Source organism: Molossus molossus, unplaced genomic scaffold (assembly GCF_014108415.1).
Source record: "Molossus molossus isolate mMolMol1 unplaced genomic scaffold, mMolMol1.p scaffold_m16_p_7, whole genome shotgun sequence".
NCBI classification, from domain to species: Eukaryota; Metazoa; Chordata; class Mammalia; order Chiroptera; family Molossidae; genus Molossus; species Molossus molossus.
The window spans coordinates 72242037-72249938 of record NW_023425401.1 but is presented as its reverse complement, the minus strand read 5'-3'; the positions used below and the strand labels follow the sequence as shown (position 1 = coordinate 72249938).

General features: G+C 38.5%; 1 pseudogene; it reads right to left on the bottom strand.

Moving 5' to 3' along the window:
• Positions 1 to 1275: 1275 nt before the first annotated feature.
• On the bottom strand, positions 1276 to 2811 carry LOC118620207 (annotated as a pseudogene).
• Positions 2812 to 7902: the final 5091 nt, after the last annotated feature.

Sequence of the window (7902 nt, the reverse complement as noted above, 5' to 3'; positions counted from 1 at the left end):
GGTAGCCTTTCTGTTTTGATGATTGTGTCTTTTGCTGTGCAGAAGCTTTTGAGTTTGATGTAGTCCCATGTGTTCATTTTCTCCTTGGTTTCTATTGCCTTAGGTGATGTGTCAATGAAAATTCTGCTGCGTATGATGTCTGAAATTTTGTTGCCTACAGTTTCTTATAGGATGTTTATGGATTCATGAGTCACATTTAAGTCTTTTATCCATTTTCAGTTTATTTTGGTGTAGGGTGTAAGTTGATGGTCTAGTTTCATTTTTCTGCAAGTAGCTGTCCAATTTTCCCATCACCATTTATTAAAGAGGCTGTCCTTACTCCACTGTATGCTCTTGCCACCTTTGTCAAATATTAATTGAGCATATTGCCATGGATCCATTTCTGGGATCTCTGTTTTGTTCCACTCGTCTATATGCCTGTTCTTGTGCCAGTACCAGGCTGTTTTGATTACAGTGGCTTTGTAGTATAACCTGAAATCTGGTATTGTGATCTCTCCAACTTTGTTCTTCCTTTTCAAGATTGCTGTGGCTATTCGAGGCCTTTTTTGGTTCCATATGAACTTTTGAAGTAATTGTTCTAATTCTGTGAAGTATGTCGTTGGTATTTTGATGGGGATTGGTTTGAATCTATATATTGCTTTGGGTAATATGGACATTTTGATGTTAATTCTCCCAATCCATGAACAGGGTATGTGCTTACTTTTTTTTATATCTTGCTCTATTTCTTTTTTCAATGACCTGTAGTTTTCTGCGAATAGGTCTTTTATTTCTTTGGTTAAGTTTATTCCTAGGTATCTTAATTTTTTTTGAAGCAATGGTAAATGAGATTGTTTTCTTAGTTTCTCTTCCTGGGAGTTCATCATTGGTGTATAGGAATGCCATCAATTTCTTTTATTTTCTTTTTTTTTTTTTTTTGCATTTTGATATTTATTAACAAAAATGATCCAAAAATGGGTTGGATCAAAATTACAATGACAAGGGTTAAAATAGAAGTTGCTTCCAGTTGTATTGTTTCTAGGGCATTGTAACGGGTCTGGAAAGCTGTATTATCTCCTAAAACAGGACTTAAATCACACCATTTAATTGTTAGATTTCAAGAGAAATTCTCTTTCTTCCCAGTTGTTAGAGAAAAATATGGTGGGTCTTTGTTTTTACCCGCAAACCTGCTTGAGGCACAGATGGATTGGGGTGGGGTGGGCGGGAGGCAGACGTTAAACAAGGTTAGACTAGGAAATGAAAGCCAGTGAGGAAAGAGGGTCACAAACTGCCCAAGAATCATTCATTGAAGTATTCTTCCAGTCCTTCCATTTCCATGTCCAGGGAGGAATCGAGAGAGGCCAGAGCAGAGGAGGTATCCTTGGTTTTCTGGACACTTGGTTTGGGTTGAGGAGTCTCTGGTTGGAAGGTTTCCTTCTTCATGTCTTTACCACCACTTAGAATCCTTTGGCTCTCAACAAAGAATTGATTAGGATGATTCAAGGAAAAGCCACAATCTTCTATATTATGTGTTATCTCAAAGTACTTCTGACAGGCTACCTGGTAATGTGTCCCTTTTACTAAATCCAAAATCTGGTTTATCCCTGCGGGAGGAATCTTTACGACTGCAACTTCTGCCTCAGCAGCTCGGGGTCACTGTGACGGAATGGGCACCCATAATAATCCCCTAATGGTGGATAATAATCGGCCTGGCGGATTGTTTAGAATAATCTTCAGGCAACTGAAAGGCGTATAGTCTGTCCTCTTGCCTTCCTTTCCGAAGCTATGACGGATATTGTAAGAGTAGCCTTTATCAAACTTGTCTGGATCCATCTTTCCTCTGATAAATTCTTGCTTCCAAAACTGCAATGCCTGCTCCAGGGTCAGACCAATGCCCTTCAGGAAGAGACCATACTGTATTCGGCCTCCGTGGTGAAGGTGGTGATTGTCCCGCAAGGCTTTGTGCAACTGACGCATGCAAGGTGGAAAGGATTTGGTAAAAAGCGAGTCTATCTGATCTAAAGAGATCTTCCCAGCGCTGCCCTGTGTACTGTAATCTTGACCAATGTAGGAATGACTGAGGTGGTTAAGCAGAGGCTGAAGTCTCTCATCGGACTGCACAGCAGGCAAGATCCGCGCTGTTAACACCAAAGCCTTGGGCAGTTTAGTTCTAAATTCATTCAGAACGATTGCCACAATGTCCTTGAGCGGTACATAAGCAAAGCCGTCTTCCAAATAGACTTTCCTTCCTGGGAATAAATCCAGAGCGTCAGCAAAAGGGATCTTATAAACTAAATCCACCACAACAGAGTCAGTTAAACTGGGTGATGAAGTAGTAAGCTCCATGTTTCGAAGTTTCCTCTCTTCATCACTTATAGCCTCAAAATGCAAATGACTATCCCTTTAAAAATCTTGAATTTTGTCCTTGGGCAAAATATTGAATCGAAATCGAAGAAGATCCATTTCCTGTTGAATGAACCATCGTCTAAGATCTTCGGACTGGCAATAACCAAGGCGCAAAACAAAGTGAGAAATATGATCTCTTCTTCGTGGTTCATATTCATCTTATAAGTTTTCTCTGAAAGAAAACTTGAGCTTTCGAATCTCAGCCTCCAGCTTAGTCTGGTATTGCTCAGTTCCTTTCACATAGCTCACACCAAGATTTTCAACTGCTTTTAGCAATTTAAGTCTATCAATAGCCAAGTTTTCAAACTCTATCAAAGACACGTTTTCAGTCGGTGGCTGCAAGTAAAACTGAAGGCTGTGAGAGTAGCAAGCACTCCTCTGATCACCTGCCAACTTCAGTCTCTTCCTCTTTCCTCAAGAAAATTGCATCTTGTGCTATCATTCAAAATAGAAGATCAAATAAAGAGCTTCCCAGACAAAAAAAAGCTAAGGGAATACATTAGCACCAAACCAGCACTGCAAGAAATGTTAAAAGGACTGCTGTAATTAGCAGTAGAAATGGGAACAAAAATAGAACCACACTAAACAAAAATGGCAATAAATAAGTACATATCAATAATCACCTTAAACGTAAATGGACTGAATGCTCCCATAAAGAGACACAGAGTAGCTGATTGGATAAGAAAGCATGACTCATCTATATGTTGTTTACAAGAGACCCATCTCTCAACAAAAGACTCACATAGGTTGAAAGTGAAGGGATGGAAAAAATTTTTCCAAGCAAATGGAAAGCAAAAAAAAGCTGGGGTAGCAATTCTCATATCTGATAAAATAGATTTCAAAATGAAGACCATAACTAGAGACAAAGACGGCCACTACATAATATTGAAAGGATCTATCCAACAGGAAGATATAACCTTGATAAACATATATGCACCCAATATAGGAGCACCAAAATATATTAAAAATCTTCTGGAGGACTTCCAAGGAGAAATCGACAACAATACAATCATAGCTGGGGACTTCAACACCCCGTTGACAGCACTGGATAGATCCTCTAGGCAAAAAATTAGCAAGGAAACAGAGACTCTAAATGAAGCACTAGACCAAATGGATTTAATAGATATCTACAGAGAATTACACCCCAAAACTACAGAATACACATTCTTCTCAAGTGCACATGGGACATTCTCAAAGATAGACCACATGATAGGACACAAACTAAATCTCTACAAGTTCAAGAAGATTGAAATCATATCAAGCATCTTCTCAGATCACAATGGCATGAAACTAGAAATCAACTGCAACAAGAACATGCAAAGACATTTCAACACATGGAGGCTAAATAGCATGTTATTAAACAATGAATGGGTCACCGAGGAGCTCAAGGAAGAAATCAAAAACTTCCTGGAAACCAATGAAAATGAACACACAACACAAAATCTATGGGATGCAGCGAAAGCAGTTCTGAGAGGGAAGTTCATAGCACTACAGGCCTACCTCAAAAAACAAGAAAAATTTCTAACTGACTGTCTAACCTCACAACTTAAAGAATTAGAAAGCAAACAAAAAGAAAACCCCAGAGCAAGTAGAAGGAAGGAAATAGTAAAGATCAGAGCAGAAATAAATGACATAGAGACCAAAAAAACAATTCAAAGGATCAATGAAACAAAGAGCTGGTTTTTCGAAAAGATAAACAAGATTGATGGACCCTTAGCTAGACTCACCAAGAAACAAAGAGAGAGAACCCAAATACACAAAATCAGAAATGAAAGAGGAGAAGTAACAACCAACACCACGGAAATACAAAAGATCGTTAACAACTACTATGAACAACTATATGGCAACAAATTCGACAATCTCAGCGAAATGGACAAATTTCTAGAAACACACAGTCTCCCAAAACTATTCCCGGAAGAGATAGAAAACTTGAACAGACCAATAACAACTAAGGAAATTGAAGAGGTAATCAAGACTCTCCCAGCAAACAAAAGCCCAGGCCCAGATGATTTCACGGGGGAGTTTTACCGAACATTCAAAAAAGAACTAACACCCATTCTCCTCAAACTATTTCAAAAAATTCAAGAAGAAGGAAGACTTCCAAACACGTTCTATGAGGCCAGCATAATTCTAATTCCAAAACCAGAAAAAGACACTACGAAGAAAGAAAACTACAGGCCAATATCCCTGATGAACATAGATGCCAAAATCGTGAACAAAATACTAGCAAATCGGATCCAGAAATACATCAAAAAAATTATTCACCATGACCAAGTGGGATTCATTCCAGGGATGCAAGGCTGGTACAATATTCGCAAATCAATAAACGTGATACACCACATAAACAAAATGAAGAATAAAAACCACATGATCATATCAATAGATGCTGAAAAAGCATTCGACAAAATCCAGCATCCATTTCTGATAAAAACACTCAGCAATGTAGGAATAGAGGGATCATATCTCGACATAATAAAGGCCATATATGAAAGACCTACAGCCAACATCATACTCAATGGACAGAAACTAAAAACATTTCCATTAAGAACAGGAACAAGACAGGGATGTCCACTTTCGCCACTCTTGTTTAACATTGTACTGGAAGTCTTAGCCACAGCAATCAGACATGAAGAAAAAATAAAAGGGATCCAAATTGGAAAGGAGGAAGTGAAACTGTCATTATTTGCAGATGACATGATATTGTACATAGAAAACCCTAAAGACTCCATCAAAAATCTATTAGACTTAATAAATGAATTTGGCAAAGTAGCAGGATACAAAATTAACGTCAAGAAATTGACGGCATTCTTGTACATCAATGATGAACTCACAGAAAGAGAAACTGAAAAAACAATCCCATTTACCATCGCTCCAAAAAAATTACGATACCTAGGAATAAACTTAACCAAAGAAGTAAAGGACCTATTTTCAGAAAACTACAGGTCATTGAAAAAAGAAATAGAGGAAGATATAAAAAAGTGGAAGCACATACCCTGTTCATGGATTGGAAGAATTAACATCATTAAAATGTCCATACTACCCAAAGCAATCAATAGATTCAATGCAATCCCCATCAAAATACCAACGACATATTTCATAGAACTAGAACAAATACTTCAAAAGTTCATATGGAACCAAAAAAGACCCCGAATAGCCACAGCAATCTTGAAAAAGAAGAACAAAGTTGGAGGGATCACATTACCAGATATCAGGTTATACTACAAAGCGACTGTAACCAAAACAGCCTGGTACTGGCACAAGAACAGGCATATAGACCAGTGGAACAGAACTGAAAACCCAGAAATGGACCCAAGGCAATACGCTCAATTAATATTTGACAAAGGTGGCAAGAGCATACAGTGGAGTAAAGACAGCCTCTTTAATAAATGGTGTTGGGAAAATTGGACAGCTACATGCAAAAAAATGAAACTCGACCATCAACTTACACCATACACAAAAATAAACTCAAAATGGATAAAAGACTTAAATGTGACCCGTGAATCCATAAAAATTCTAGAAGAAAATGTAGGCAACAAAATTTCGGACATCATACGGAGCAGAATTTTCACTGATACATCACCTAAGGCAACAGAAATAAAGGAGAAAATGAACACATGGGACTACATCAAACTAAAAAGCTTCTGCACAGCAAAAGAAACGATCATCAAAATGGAAAGGCAACCCACTGTATGGGAGAACATCATTGCCAATGATGTATCAGATAAGGGGTTAATTTCCAATATATACAGAGAGCTCACACAACTCCACAAAAGGAAGACAAAGAACCCAATTAAAAAAATGGGCAGAGGAGCTGAATAGACACCTCTCCAAACAGGACATACAAATGGCCAAGAGACATATGAAGAAATGCTCAACATCACTAATCATCCGAGAGATGCAAATTAAAACAACAATGAGGTATCACCTCACACCTGTCAGAATGGCCGCCATCAACAAATCATCAAACAACAAGTGTTGGCGAGGGTGTGGAGAAAAGGGAACTCTAATACACTGCTGGTGGGAATGCAGACTGGTGCAGCCGCTATGGAAAACAATATGGTGCTACCTCAAAAAATTAAAAATTGAACTTCCATTTGACCCAGTGATCCCACTGCTGGGAATATACCCTAAGAAGCCTGAAACACCAATCAGGAAGAATATATGTACCCCCATGTTCATAGCAGCACTATTTACAATAGCTAAGATCTGGAAACAGCCCAAGTGTCCACCAGTAGACGAATGGATCAAAAAGCTGTGGTACATATACACAATGGAGTACTATGCAGCGGTAAGAAAGAAAGATCTCTTATCCTTTGAGAAGACATGGAGGGACCTGGAAAGTATTATCCTAAGTGAAAGAAGCCAAGCAGAAAAAGACAAATATCACATGATCTCACTTATATACGGAATATAATGAACATAACAGTCTGAGGAATACAGTAGACCCAGACACATGGAAGTAGGGCACAGACTGACATCCCTCAGAAGAGGGGATGGGGGGTGGGGGGGTGGGAAGAGATAAACCACAGAACTTATATGCATGTATGCATGACCAATGGACATGGACAACTAAGCCGGGGACAGGGTGGAGGGGGGGGGGTGGGGGGTGCCAATGGGGTAAAAAGGTAAAATATCTGTAACAAAAAAATAAATAAAAATTCATAAAAAAAAAAAAAAAAAAAAAAAAAAAAAAGAAAATTGCATCTTGTTACCTGCAACCACACCAGAGGCGAAGAAACACAAACGCGGTCAGCCGGTTTTCCCGGGTGGCGGGAAATTTCACTTCGCCATCAATTTCTTGACGTTAATTTTGTATCCTGCTACTTTGCCAAATTCGTTTATTAAGTCTAGTAAACTTTTGATGGAGTCTTTGGGGTTTTCTATGTATGATTAGTGATGATGAGCATTTCTTCATATGTCTCTTAGCCATTTGTGTATCCTGTTTGGAGAAGTGTCTATTTAGTTCCTCTGCCCATTTCTTAATTTGGTTCTTTGTCTTCCTTATATTGAGCTGTATGTGCACTCTATATATTTTGGAAATTAACCCCTTATATGATGAATCATTGGCAATTATGCTCTCCCATAGAGTGGGTTGCTTTCCATTTTGGTGGTTGTTTCTTTTGCTGTGCAGAAGCTTTTAAGTTTGATGTAGTCCCATGTGTTCATTTTCTCCTTGGTTTCTGTTGCCTTCGGTGCTGTATCAGTGAAAATTCTGCTGTGTAGGATGTCTGAAATTTTGATGCCTACATTTTCTTCTAGAATTTTTATGGATTCAAGGGTCACATTTAAGTCTTTTATTCATTTTGAGTTTATTTTTGTGTATGGTGTAAGTAGATGGTCTAGTTTCATTTTTTTGCATGTAGCTGTTCAATTTTCCCAACACCATTTATTAAAGAGGTCGTCTTTACTCCACTGGATGCTCTTGCCACCTTCGTCAAATATTAATTGAGCATATTGCCTGGGGTCCATTTCTGGGTTCTCTATTATGTTCCACTGGTTTATATGCCTGTTCTCGTGCCA